Source organism: Hyperoodon ampullatus (genome assembly GCF_949752795.1).
Source record: "Hyperoodon ampullatus genome assembly, chromosome: 2".
NCBI classification, from domain to species: Eukaryota; Metazoa; Chordata; class Mammalia; order Artiodactyla; family Ziphiidae; genus Hyperoodon; species Hyperoodon ampullatus.
The window spans coordinates 168,231,452-168,246,806 of NC_136915.1; the positions used below are offsets into that span (position 1 = coordinate 168,231,452).

Below are 15,355 nucleotides of genomic sequence, written 5' to 3' on the forward strand. Positions count from 1 at the left end.
AATACCGTACGCTAACACATATATATGGAATTTAAAAAAAAAAAAAAAAGTCATGAAGAACCTAGGGGTAAAACAGGAATAAAGACACAGACCTACTTGAGAATGGACTTGAGGATATGGGGAGGGGGAAGGGTAAGCTGTGACAAAGCGAAAGAGAGGCATGGACATATATACACTACCAAACGTAAGGTAGATAGATAGTGGGAAGCAGCCGCAGAGCACAGGGAGATCAGCTCGGTGCTTTGTGACCGCCTGGAGGGGTGGGATGGGGAGGGTGGGAGGGAGGGAGATGCATGAGGGAAGGGATGTGGGGACAGATATATATGTATGACTGATTCACTTTGTTATAAAGCAGAAACTAATTTAAAAAAAATGAAATGTCATCTGTAGGCCATAAGATTTAGTTTAAGTTTAAAATTAGTGCTTGGAAATATAAAAATCTGAATAAATCTAGGCTTCTAAATAGATATTAGCAAGGGAACTCACCTAGTCTATTAGTGACTTTCCCGAAACACCTGGTTAACAGAGCCATGCTCTCTGAGATCATGAGCTTGAGATTTCATGCCTCCCCCCAAAAACCTGTCACATTTTTTGTGGCACCCCTATCTCTCTCTTTTAAAAAAAATAACTTTATTGATATATAAGTCACACACCATAAAATTCACTTATTTAAAGTATGCAGCGCTGCGGTTTTTAGTATATTCACAGAATTTTGCAACCACCTCCAAAATCTCGTTTTACAACATTTTCATCCTACCACACCAGAGTAGACATTCCAGAACACCTGCTTTGTGCATCCTATTTTCTGAAACTCTGAACTAGGCCAAACCACCAATGTGCCAAGAAATCAGCAAGAACAAGTATATCCTTGAAAGGACTGATAAAAGTGAACTTTTACCTCATGCCTACTTCACCTGACCAATTAATAAAGTACAAATCTAGCTTTACCTCATCTTTTACCAATGAAGACTTCACTTGATCAATTACCTCATCTTGTACCAATTAACCCTTCTTAAAAACAACTTATCTTCCTCTCTTTTCCCCTTAAAAACCCTGAGCCCCTTTCCGGTAATCAGGATACTATTTGGATTTCTACCTAAATCTGTGTACCCCAAACTGCAGTTCTTTGATCCTAAATCAACACTTAACCTCTTGAACTGGATTCTTGTTTTTTATAGGTTGACATCACAAAAATGGTATCATACAATATCTGGTCTTTTGTGATTACCTCTTTCACTTAGTGTTTATTCAAGGTTCATCTACTTTATAACATGTATCAATACTTCATTTCTTTTTCTGGCTGAATATATTACACTGTATGGATATACCACCTTTGTTTATCCATTCATCAGTTGAACATTTGAGTTGTTCCCACTTTTTGGCTATTATGAGCATTCATGAACGCATTTTTGTGAGGACATATGTCTTCATTTCTCTTGGGTATATACCTAAGAATAAAATTGCTGGCTTTTATTGTAACTCTGATTAATAATGTGAGGAACTACCAAATTGCTTTCCAAAGTGGGTGCAACATTTTACATTCATGTAAGCAATATATGAGGGTTCTAATTTCTCTATATCCTTGTTAATACTTGTTATTGTTTTTTTTTAATTTCACCATCCTAGTGGGTGTGAAGTAATTACAGCTTTGATTGACATTTACCTAATGACTAATAATGTCAAGCATCTTTTCATATTCTTGTTGGCTATTAGTATATTTTTATTGAAGAAATGTCTATCCAAATTCTGTGCTCTTTTTTAATTGGCTTATTTGTCTTTTTATTATTGAGTTGTAAGGTTTATTAAAAATATATTCTGGGGCTTCCCTGGTGGCACAGTGGTTGAGAGTCCGCCTGCCGATGCAGGGGACACGGGTTCGTGCCCCGGTCTGGGAAGATCCCACATGCTGTGGAGCAGCTGGGCCCGTGAGCCATGGCTGCTGAGCCTGTGCGTCTGGAGCCTGTGCTCCGCAACGGGATAGGCCACAACAGTGAGAGGCCCGCGTACAGCAAAAAAAAAAATATATATATATATATATTTTTTTTTTCCTGGATACAAATCCTTTAGCAGAGATATAATTTACAAATATTTTCTTTCAGTCTGTGGGTTGTCTTCATTCTCTTGATAGTGTCCTTTGAAGTAAATGTTTTAATTTTAATGAAATCCCATTTACCCTCTTTGTTCTTTTGTCACTTGTATTTTTGGTGTCATATCTAAGAAATTGTTGTCTAACCCAAGGTCAAAGAATTACTCCTAAGTTTTCTTCTGTAAGCCTTATAGTTTTAGCTCATATTTAAGTCTATGATCCATTCTGAGTTCATTTTTGTATACAATGTGAGGTAGGGGTCAAACTTAATACTTTTCCATGTGAATATTCAGATGTCCCAGTACCATTTATTGATAAGATTATATTTTCCCATTGAATTATTTTGGCACCCTTATTAAAAATCAACTGACTATAAATATAAGAGTTAATATCTGGACTCTCACTTATATTCTATTGACCTATATTTCTATTCTTATTCCAGTACTACACTATCTTGATTACTGTAACTTTGTAGTAAGTTTTGAAATAGGGAAGTATGAGTTTTCCAATTTTGTTCTTTTCTTCCAAGGTTCTTCTGGCAATATATCCCTTTTATTTCCATAAAATGTTAGTATCAGCTTGCCAATTTCTGCAAAGGGGAATCTGGAATTTTTACAGGGATTGTAATGAATCTGTGGATCAATACAAGGAGTATTGCCATTATAACACTATTAACTCTGCCAATGCATGAACATAGGATGTCCTTCCATTTACTTAAATCATTTTTTTGACAGTTTTGTAGTGTTCTGTGTACAAGTCTTGTACTTCTTGTACTTCCTTTGTTAAATTTATTCCTGGTCTTTTAAATTTATTTATTTTTGCCTGCATCGGGTCTTCGTTGCTTCACGTGGGCTTTCTCTAGTTGCGGCGAGTGGGGGCTACTCTTCTTTGCAGTGTGTGGGCTTCTCATTGCAGTGGCTTCTCTTGTTGCAGAGCACAGGCTCTAGGTGCATGGGCTTCAGCAGTTGTGGCACACAGGCTCAGTAGATGTGGCTCATGGGCTCTAGAGCTCAGGCTCAGTTGTGGTGGCACACAGACTTAGTTGCTCTGCAGCATGTGGGATCTTCCCAGACCATGGCTCAAACCCATGTCCCCTGCATTGGCAGGCAGATTCTTAACCACTGCACCACCAGGGAAGTCCCTGTAGTTGCCTTTATATCATATAAAAGAATAAAACAGTTAGAAACAAAAATATGTTTATATTGTCTTTTATATTTAGCTATGTATTTACCTTTTCCAGTGCTCTTTATTTCTTTGTATGGGTTTGAGTTACCATCTAGTGTCCTTTTATTTCAGCCTGAAGGGCTTCCTTTAGTACTTATTAAATAACTCTGCTAGTGACAAATTGTCTCAGAGTTTGTTTACCTGGGAATATCTTAATTTCTCCTTCATTTTTGAAGGATAGTTTTGCTGGATATAGAATTCTTGGTTGACAGTCCATTTCTTTCAGTATTTTGAATATGTCATCTCATCTCATCTTCTGACCTCCATGGTTTCTAATGAGGATCCTTTGTATGTGATGAATCACCTCTCTTGCTGCTTTCAATATTGTCTTCTTGTCTTTGGCTTTCTAAAGTTTCATTATGATGAGTCTTTGTGTAGATCATTTAGAGTTTATCTTACAGTTCACTGAGCTTCTAGGATGTGTAGAATAATGCTTTTCATCAAATTTTGGAAGTTTGGGCCCATTATTTCTTCAAATATTCTTTCTGCCCCTTTATCTCTTCTCTCCTCCTGAGACATTCATTTTGCATATGTTCATATGCTTGATTGTATGCACAGGTCTCTGAGGTGCTGTTCATTTTTCTTCATTCTTTTTTTTTTTTTTCTATTCCTAGGACTAGATAATTTCAATTCACTTATCTTCAAGTTGACATTCTTTCTTCTGCAAGCTCAAATTTGTTTTTAACGCCTCTATTAAACTTTTCTTATTTTTGTGATTGTACTTCTCAACTCCAGAAGGTCTACTGAGTTTTTTTTTATTATTTTTCTTTTTATTTATATTGTTTAATTGGTAAGATATCATTGTCATGTTTTCCTTTAATTCTTTTGTTATTTCAACATATTTATAATAGTTGGTTTAAATTCTTTGGATACTAAGTTCACCATCAGTTCTCCCTCAGGGACATTTTCTTTGGCTCCCTTTGTTTTTTTCCATGTATGTGTCATATTTGTATTTTCCTTTGCATGCCTCATAATTCTTTTGAAACTGGATACTTTACATAGTATATTGAATAATATAACAACTATGGTATCAGATCACCCTCCTCTCCAAAGTTTATTATTGTTGTCAGTATTCTGAAATATGTGGCCAATGAGTTCTCTCCTAGGCTTTTTTTAAAGTTCTTGTTTTTATTTTTAATTTGAGTTCCTAGGGGTCATCCTTGAGTCAGTATTACTTGTAGCCAGCCAATGATCTATTGGAAGATTTCCTTAAATGCTTTGTCTACATGTCTTTCACCCTGTGCCAAAGGGATCTGTGTGTGAAGGCATGCCTTCAAATTTCAGGCAATGTATGAAGCAGTCTTAGCTTTCACTTCCTGCTGTACAATGTCAGTGTCAGCCAAATGTGGACTGGAATGGCTGAAGCCTTCTCCTTTTCAGGTCAAGTCCTGCAGACACACACTACCTTCTAGATCCTCAGAAATCAGGGCTTTCTGAAGTTTCTTAGTTCTAGTTACCTAGCTCTAGGACTTCCTTTAAATTTTTTGGTCATACTCTTTTTTGCCTCAACTGAAATCACAGCCTTAGACCAACCAGTATGATGTTGCCAGCATATTACTATTATTTCAGGTAACATCCTGGGGATAGAGCTTTTTGTTGTTGTTGAGCTATCTCTGAGTCAAAACGAATAGCCCCAACACCCTGGGAATGAAAATTTTCCAGGTAGCTGCACATACAGACAAAATATCAATGGTACTATACAGATGTGTATTTTAATCAAGTTCCAGAAGTGGTCATCCCTCTCCATTGGCTGCAAGACTGCTGGCTTGTCATGATTACCCCACTACCTGGCTGGAGAGGAAAGGGGGATGGGAATAGCCCAAGTTAAAATGACATAGATACTGCTACCTTACAGAAGTTTAGTTTCTCTTTCATAGACAATTTTCAATTTGTTCCGTGGTTTTGGTTAATTTCTAAAGTCGTGAAATGATTTTAGTTGTTTTGCCTGTATTTTCTGTTTTTGTGAGAAAGGAGTTTCACCATCTCACTCTGCCATTCCACAACACTTCTTTAAGTGTTACTTTTTTATCCTGGCTGTGCCTGTGTAATTAGAATAATATGTGTGGGTATTAAACCAATGTCCACTTGTACTCCATCAAGAGCCAGACCTGGCCAACTCAGAGTTTAGAGTTTCTTTTCAAATTATAGTTTCTCCCACAATATGGAAATACTTCTCTTCTATTAAGAAGGAAACAGGAGAATATTATGTAAGTGAAGTCTATGCCAGGAAGGAGAAGTAGATCAATTGCCCCTTCTATCCTGGTGGATTATGGGAAAGAAAAGAGAGTTGACTAAGTACTATGGAGAGATCTTTCATTTCTTCATTTCCCCCCACTCAGGATGAACCCCAAGGAAAGGGACCCAGGGGAAAGATCCAGATGCACATGCCTGAAGATCCTGAAGGAGAGTGCCCAGAAAGATTGTCTTAAAGTATCTCTCCTTCTTTCCCAAGGCCTGTACATGGTACTCAAACATGTGACCAGATGTTGAGGTGCTGATTGGAGCAGCATACTGGCTAAGACCCAGGGTCTGAATGAAGTGGTTGCCACATTTAAAATACCATATAAATGCCCTAGACTGTGAGTTCTAGTCACAGATGCTTGCATATCCTCCAAAACGTCAAATAAAACCAGCTGTACCTGAAAGGCTGAGTGGCTGCCTCATGGCAGGGCCCAGAAGAGACCAATAAGATTCTAGAGAATGCTACATGAGTTCCAATCATTTGTCTTCTTTGTTGCCATGAGGTTGCCCTTGGAAAAAAAGCAAGGGATGGAGGCAGGAGTAGAGATGGGGAGAGGAAATCTGAAAAGCATTTATCCAAAAGAGACTGAGTCATTGAAAATACACTGTTCCAACTAGTATAGCCTGTGATGCAAGAAATAGGAAGTTGAAAGTCTCTGCTTTCCCCTCCCAAGGGGATGTGAGGAGATTGTAAAGAAGATCAGCCATGTATTAGAAAATAAAGAAGCTAATTTTCTTTGTACATCTAAGTATAGTACAAGTTCACATGTGATCCAATTGCATCTTTTTACTTTTTCCCAGTCAGACAGAAGTATGCTCTCCTCTCCTTTCTCTTTTCCTCTCTGGTACACCCCACAGAAGTGCTAGGGCTATGGTCAACCTGACAGAAGCAAATTTCTGTGCTTGTTCTCACTGCTAGGAATCTCCATGTAAGGTCATAGAGGACTCCAATGCTTCAAGTTCCCCTGCCTTGAACGCCCCCTACCTCTTCCCCTTCTCCATATGACTGGCTGCCTGTCCTTAGTAGTCAGCTTGCACATCTATCTCCTACTCCTCCTCCTGAGTCAAACACCAGTTCTCTGGGCTCCCACAGCACCCTACCCACCTCCATCTTCCTCCCTCCAACAATATATCATGTGTTCACTTACTTCTCTTCTTTCCCTACTGGACTGTGAGCTTCTGGATGCCTGTTCTGTGTTTTATTTGCCTTTTCTCAGTACCTAATCTAGTAACTGGAAAACAGAAGATATTAATTCTGGCACTGGGTGTTTATTACTTTTGATTCTGTGTCTCAAATTTTACTACTTTGTACTTTTTGTTCACTCAAATTATTGAGCACCTACCACAGGTCTAGTACTAAATAAAACCCAGCCCTTAAAGTTGAGGAGCTTATAATTCTGTGGGGCAGATAAATACACTGAAATACAATGTGTTGAGTATTTTAAGGAAAAAAAGTGTTGTTAAGCAGAATAGACAAAGCCCTAACTTTCATGAGAGATCAAGGTAGATTTCATATGGGATGATATGTTTTATTTGAATCTCAAAGAATGAGTAAAATTCTGCAAGAAAAGTATAGGTGACACAGGGGTGGTGGTCACTAACAGTATGTGAAAAGCAAGGAAAGATAATTCACGTTCACATGTTTAACATTTATTATTCCACCCAAGAGTTGAAATGATGGATATAGGTTGACTAAAAGTGTCAACCATATTTAGTGGGTGGAATCTGGGAGCTAGTTGAATCACAATCCCATGTCTTAGAACTGAGCTTTCAGCACCAACTTCGTTTCTAAGTAAAACTACAGACTTAATCATTATATTTAGATTGGCAATGGCTTTCATTCATCTATGCCATCATAAGGTAGGAAAGGATTTTCAGTGTCATCTCTTCCAGTTTCCCTGACAATGTGGAATCCTTCCTGGAGTATCCATGTCAGGAGTTCAACCAATAGTGTGGCCCATGTTCTGGCAATGTTTCCTCTGAAGTAAAATGCTAAAGAGGACAGGTACTGCTTGATCCTAAATGTCTTCTTTCCTCAAAACCTTAATCTGTTTGAAGATTATATCTGAAGCATATCTGGATTTCCTAACACTTGCTCTGGTTTGAGGAAATGAATAATAGGGGAGAGAGAAATTAAGATTTTCAGTGTGTGAAACTCTTGAATACTTACGTGCACTACATCAGAACAATATCTTGCTCTCTCTTTCTCTGTGTGTCGTTGTGTAGACTATACTTGGCTCTTTCTCTTTATTGGGTTGAGTATATCTGTCTTTTACATGCTTTGATATGTCTGTCAATAAGATCTCATTATAGATACTTAATGAATATTTAACTATAAACATAAAACATAGACAATAGCAATATAGACTATAAACATCAAAAAGTATTTGAACAGATAAAGATACCTACAGTGAAGGCAAAATAATATAAACAATACAAGAAGAATACCATAAATGTAACTTTATAAAGAGATGCTATAGGTGACTAGGTGCCAAATGAATGCTAAAGAAACTAGGTGCTTTAAAGATCAGAGACAAAGGAAGTTATCAGAGGTCTGTATGAGCTCAGGAGAATATCCCAGAAGTGAAGTGGTGTGTGGGGATTGTGGGCTTGAGCTGAGAACAGGTGAATAGGTGGGGTGAGTGGTTATCTTTGGGGAGAGAAAAGGGGATGTGATTAGGAAAGGGCATGAAGAGGACTTCTGGTGAGCCAGCAATGTTCTAGTTTTTGAATGAAGTGGTAATTACACTTGTGTTCATTTGTTTTATGAGGTTTTCTGTATGTGTTAAATTCCACCATAAAGTAGTTTAGAGAAAAGATTCATGGATGGAAAAGGCTCTATTAATTAAAAATAAAGTGCTCCTGAAGCCTCCACTATGACACTGGGAGGTCAAGGATGAGTAAGATATAGTCATGGCTCTCTGGAAGCTGCCATTCTACACACAGGGAGAAGAGGCAGTGACTGGAGATGAGTCCAGAAAGGTAGCCAGGAACAAGGTCATGGACACTTTGTACACAATGCTAAGGCACTTCAACTTTCTCCAATAAATAACGAGAACCCACTAACGGTTTTAGGCAGATTTATGCGATGAGATTTTCATTTTAGAAAGCTAACTCTGGTCATAACATAACATATGGAATAGGGAAATGAGATAAAACTCAGGGCCAGTATCTCTGATAGTCTTATACTGTTTTCACTTTCTCAGATACACGTTTTCCTTTCGTAACAGCTTTGAACTACTGAACAGCTGTGTCACAATCTTATATTTTCCAGAATAGTGTACACAGTCCTTGCCAGTCACAATAAATACAATTTAGCTGCTTTAATCCATTTTGTTAGAGTAGAAAGAAGAAAAGAGAAATATGAGTTGAATAAATGAACGGACCAATGAATTATCTTAATGTCTTTGGCCTCCTAAAACTTATTGAGTTGTGTCCAATTTTATCAGCAACATCTGGTCAGTTCCTAAATTTTTATTTTTCTCCTGATTGCATTTATCCCATCTCTATCTCCTTAAATCCCTTTCACCATACCAGGAAATTTTTTTTTAATTTATTTTATTTATTTATTTATTATTTGTGGCGGCGTGCAGGCTTTCTCTAACTGTGGCGAGCGGGGGCTACTCTTTGTTGTGGTGAGAGGGCTTCTCATTGTGGTGACTTTGTTACGGAGCACAGGCTCTAGGCATGTGGGCTTCAGTAGTTGTGGCACGTGGGCTCAGTAGTTGTGGCTCAAGGGCTCTAGAGCGCAGGCTCAGTAGCTGTGGTGCACAGGTTTAGTTGCTCCATGGCATGTGGGATCTTCCCAGACCAGGGCTCGAACCCATATCTCCTGCATTGGCAGGCAGATTCTTAACCACTGTGCCACCGGGGAAGCCCCATACCAGGAAAATTTAAAGAGGTATTTATAGTAAATAAGCCCCCAGTTGGTATATATCTCTATAAAAATATAATTTTAATTATATTATTTTATATTATAAAAATATATTTAGGGCTTCCCTGGTGGCACGGTGGTTGAGAGTCCGCCTGCCAATGCAGGGGACACGGGTTCGTTCCCCGGTCCAGGAAGATCCCACATGCCATGGAGCAGCTAGGCCCGTGAGCCATGGCCGCTAAGTCTGCGCATCCGGAGCCTGTGCTCCACAACGGGAGAGGTCACAACAGTGAGAGGCCCGCGTATCGCCAAAAAATATATATATATATATATATATATTTATTAATATATTTAAATATACACTTACATGTTTCGTATATTTAAATTTATATTTACAAATATATTTAAATATAAGTTTAAAGGGGGCCATAGCTCTAAGATTTTCTTGTAAGCATTGTGGGTGCTTGTTTACAAGGTTGCATTCAAGGGTCACTGCCCAGAACCCAGATTTCAGGAAATACTGATGGGAAAGAATGAGAAAAAGAGCAAAGGATCAGCAATGATGTCATTGGTGTCAACAATTCCTCAACTTAATAACACTTGCATCATGTCTGTAGGAGAATCTGAGCTATTTTCAGAATTTTGTTCCCCATGTTCTGACAAGAACCCTTCCCTTTTCTTTTTTTATCAAGGGTGTTTTTTTTTTTTTCTTTTGAGTCAATGGTTTTGAGTGGAAAATGCCCTAGAGCAGTAAGAGGAGGAAGGAAGCTCCAGAAAACCTCAGTGATGAGAATAGGAGTCCCGGTTTTTACAAGAATCTTGTGTGGCTCTGTGCATGTGTGTGCATGTGTTTTTGAGGTTGGAGTGGAAAAAAGAGAGGGTGGAGTACGAGGACTTTATCCTCTGCTAATTCTCAACCCACCCAGGATAGCGGAAAACTTCAGGAGGGACCTAAGAAAACATGGAAGGTCAGATACAAGCTGAGGTCCAATTTGAAAATCTATATAAGACCCCTTTGCCTTAAACCAGCAAGAAAGTAAAGGTCAGCCAGTGGTCAGGTTTGAAAGTCTCTATCTACCTCTGACAGTAGACTTTATGATGGAAATCACCAGGCCTTTATCCAGAAAGAAGAGAAGCATAGCCTACAGGGAGAAAATCCTTCTAAGCAGAAGTCTACTCATAACAGTTTCAAGTCCAGGTGTGAAAAAATAAATCAAGACTCATGTACCACCTTCTACATATTTGAAAGTTCTAAGTCAAAGTAAGAGGCTGTTAAATTAAATATTTTGTATCATCTTACATGGATTATAATAGTTTGGAAAACCAAGTTCAAATTCGGAATTTTCATATTCTGCTCAGAGTTCTGTTCTTGAATGTGGTAGCATGACAGAGCTGGTCCCTGGACCCCCAGCCCACAGTCTGCTTCCCCTTTCCACCTCTGGATCTGTTCCGTAATGTGATGAGCCATGAACACATGTGAGTACCCCAGCCTGCCTGTCCAAGCTCTGTCTCTATCCCTACAAATAGCAATTCTGCGGCTAGCTCTCGGACCTAGGCTTGGGTCATCCCTTGGATGAATTTTACAGAGAGAAAGAGGGAGAAAGAGGGTGAGCTCATGGGCCACAGCACAAGGTACTGTGCCTGGGAAGAGAAGAGTCAGGGGAGAGTGGGTGCCCAAAGCAAACTATATTTTAACTTAATTTAGGGTAACTATACTTTCTCTGATTCAGCATCAGATTTTACACTTGACCAGCAGGATAAAACCAGAGGAAATCTAGGAAACAACAAACTAGTTGTTTTTAGTAAGGACAAGCCAAGCTCATTAAAACAGTTGAAAGGACTTTAACAAGGAACCCAGAATACTGAATTGTGGTCCCATGTCTATCACTCACCAACAGGTCCACCCCCCAAATTTGTGGGGCCATGGGAAAGAGTACAAATGGTCTTCCTCATACCATACACCTACCTATGTGAAAGTTAAAATCAAGTATCAAACTGTTAAATAAAATATGTCCTGTCCTATTACTCTGACAAATATGCCTTCATAATGATCTGGAAGGTCAGGTACAAATTCAGAATTCTTGGCCTCTTCAAACTTGGTATGGAAAATTGCTGCACCCCTACCCTTGCTCTTCCAGCCCTTGGCTCCTTCCTACACATTGAGGGATCTCACACCTTAACTTACACATCCAAGGTATGTCCACAGCACTCCCCACTCCCTACCCTTTCCATCCTTGATGCAACCTCCTGCCCTGATAACTTGGAAGCCTAAAGAAGGGCACAACACAAGCATGGTTCACTCACTAGATGACTGGCCCAGGGAAATGCCCAAGCAAGTAAGCCTGGAAGCAGGTAAATATGGTATAGTCCACAGGCTCCATGTAGGCATATCCACTTGGACCTGCCAGCTCCTTACCAGGGAAGGGGGCAGCCAAGGAAAGGCTAGCATGTGGCCCATGGGCTGCCAGTACTACTACACATGCACCTGGCCCCAGGAACTACCTGCCCCTTATGCCCTTGTCAGGCATCTGAACTCTATCATTGACCCCAAGGAGAAGAATCTGAATGAGATGTTGCTTTGTGAGCCACTATGATTTAGGCTTCACGACCTTCTCATACCCTGAAAATTCATCCAGCCGGGACAGGAAACTGGGAGCTGAAAAACTTGACCAATTCAGACCACCTGCTGAGGCAGCAGCTGTCAGCTATTGAGGAGACGTCCTTCGAGATCTCAGGGCTGGAGTTCTCTTATGCTTTATCTTAGGGCAAGAAGTTATAGCTGTGGCATTTAATAGCAAGTGGTGAAGATGAAAGAAAATTTCCCAGCTTCTATTAGTAAAAAACAAATTTTGTATTGGTAAAAGAATAGATAAATAGATCAATGGAACATAATAGAGAACACAGAAATAGACCCACATAATATAGTCAACTGATTTCTGACAAAGGCAAAGGCAGTACAATGGAGCAAAGATAGTCTTTTCAGCAAATGGTGCTGGAACATCTCAACATCACATGTCAAAAAACAAAAGAATCTAAACACATACATTACACCCTTCACAAAAGTTAACTTAAAATGGACCACAGATCTAAATGCAAAAGGAAAAACCATAAAACGCCTAGAAGATAACATAGGAGAAAACACAGCAGAAATGACCTCAGGTTTGGTGATAACTTTTTAGATACCACATCAAAGGCACAATCCAGGAAAGAATTGATAAACTGGACTTCATTAAAATTAAAATTTTCTGCTCTGTGAAAGATACTGTCAAGAGAATGGGGGTGATTATGATGTCTCAATGCAAATTCATCAATTATAACAAATGTATCACTCTAGAGGGCGTTGTTAATAATGGGGGAGGCTACGCATAGGTGGGGGTAGAGAGAATATAGGAATATATAGAAATCTCCTTTCAAGCATGCCGTGAACATAAAACTGCTCTAAAAAGTAACGTCCATATTAAAAAAGTATCTAGGCAAAGCAGAAACCAAAACAAATTTTTTTGATCAGCCATAAAAGATTGAATTATCTTTCTATTCTCTCTATAGAGAGTATTACCAATAATACTTATCAGTAAGAGGTGATAGAGTATGCAGTCATAAATGTAGGGATAATCATGGTAGAGGAATGTAAGACAGACACTGTTTCAAACTTATTTTTAAAGAGATATTGCTATAGACTGATTTGTGTCCCCTTAAAATTCACATGTTGAAATCCTAAGCTTCAATGTGATGGTATTAGGAGGTGAGGACTTTGGGAGGTTATTAGGTCATGAAGGTGGAACCTACATGAATGGAATTAGTGACCTAATAAAAGAGACCCCCAAAGAGCTCCCTCACCCCTTCTACCATGCGAAGACAGTGAGAAAACAGCTGTCTGTGAACCAGAAGTCCACACCAAACATGGAATCTGCCAGTGCCTCAGTCTTGAACTTCCCAGCCTCCAAAAGTGTAAGAAATAAATTTCTGTTGTTTATAAGCCACCCAGTCTATGGTTTTCTGTTAGAGGAGTCTGAATAGACTAAGGCAGAGATCCAGGAACTAAAAAAAATAATAAAAAAATTTTTAGGGCTTCCCTGGTGGCGCAGTGGTTGGGAGTCCGCCTGCCGATGCAGGGGGCGCGGGTTTGTGCCCCGGTCCGGGAGGATCCCACGTGCCGCGGAGCGGCTGGGCCCGTGGGCCGTGGCCGCTGGGCCTGTGCATCCGGAGCCTGTGCTCCGCAACAGGAGAGGCCACAACAGTGAGAGGCCCGCGTGCCGCAAAAAAAAAAAAAAAAAAAAAAATTTAAATAAATAAAAACAAAACAAAACAAAACACAGTACCCCACCCACTCCTACCAGCTTTTGAGCGTTAACTATATTCCAAATACTAGTACTTGCTTTACAGATTTCCTCATGCAATCCTCTTTATCCCCATTTCAGAGATAGGGCAGGAAGAGTTTAAAGAATGTGTCGGAAGGCACACAGGTAGTACTTGATGGTGCCAGGACTTGAACCCAGGTGGCTGGTTCTTTAGAACATACTCTTTTTTTTTTTTCTCTCGGTACGCGGGCCTCTCACTGCTATGGCCCCTCTCCCATTGCAGAGCACAGGCTCCGGACGCGCAGGCTCAGCGGCCATGGCTCACGGGCCCAGCCGCTCTGCGGCATGTGGGATCTTCCCAGACCGGGGCATGAACCCGCGTCCCCTGCATCAGCAGGCGGACTCTCAACCACTGCGCCACCAGGGAAGCCCTAAAACACACTCTTAAGCACTGGGCCTCACTGTCTTCCCGGATCCTCAATGAGCATGTATCCTAATCCCATCTAGTAGTCCTGCAATCCTGAACTGATGTATTTAATCTCTCTGTCCTCATTTGTAAAACAGAGGAAACAGTATCTCTCCTAGGGCTGTGCTAAGAACTGGAGGAAATAAGATAAGTGCCCAGCACAAGGATAGAAGAGCGAGGTATTCAGTAAGTGTTGTTTCCTCCCTTCCCTCTTTCCTTCGGTTGGGCTGCAGTCGGCACACCTACAAAGCCTGCACTTGCCCAACTTTAAGACGGAAGAAAGCCCAGAGTCAGCAACAGAGACATCAATGGTTTCATGGATGGGGGAGCTTACACGTTTGAAGCAAGGTCCTGGAGCGACTTCCCACAGCGAGCGGCCAGCAGGACATGGCGCAGGCTTCCCTCCTGGAAGGAAGGGAAGATTGCCAGTTAGAGTGGGAATTTAAGTCAGGTTGGCTCTTCAGTTACCATGGAAACTAGCAGAGGGGCAGGCCCCACCCCTTTGATTAGAACAATCACCAGCTGGGGTCTGGGGCAAGTATGTAGGAAGGTCAGCCATTGTAAGTAGGGTGTAGGTGAAGCAGGCACTGGTCCCGGGGGGTTGGTACAGAGAGCAAGAAAACAGCCATCTTGAGTGGCTTGATCATACACCTTCCTTCCTTCTTTCTTCGGCTACTTGGCTCTTTCTTTGACTGCTTTCTTTTGGCTACTTGAATGCACAATTCACCGAAATAATATTGATTTTCCTTTTGGCATATCTTCTAACCAAACATGTCCCTCTACCTGTCTTACCTTGTTTCTACTGTGATCACATGGATGCCCATTTTGCTTGTTTTGCAATATGCTACCACAGTTTTTTTTTTTTTTTGAGTGAGGAGAAGGTGTGATTTATAAATTAAGTAAATGAAAGTATGAGGCCCTGTGAACCAATGTAACTCTGTCATCAGTACTGGAAATGATCGTGCAAAGCATGTGTCTTTTTCGCTGAAGTCAGCAGTTCTGTTTTGACACAGAAGGACAGAATAACCCCCTGAGGAAGTCTGTTCTTCAGTTCTTGCACAAGCAGTTTAAGGGCTGGCATTTGTTTAGCCTGGGCTGCCTTCTACTTTCTTTAACTGTGAGCCTCCTGTGAGCTGCAGCTTCCTGATTTTCCAGGTGGGTCACAA

General features: G+C 40.3%; 1 protein-coding gene across 1 annotated transcript in view; it reads right to left on the bottom strand.

Moving 5' to 3' along the window:
- The window catches only part of TNFSF18 (TNF superfamily member 18), a gene marked incomplete at its 3' end in the record, with an annotated part of 115,598 nt that extends 101,045 nt beyond the window's left edge, over positions 1 to 14,553 (bottom strand). Inside the window, exon 1 of the mRNA XM_079698180.1 lies at positions 14,524 to 14,553. The remainder of the gene's footprint in view (positions 1 to 14,523) is intronic.
- Between the last annotated feature and the right edge of the window lie 802 nt (positions 14,554 to 15,355).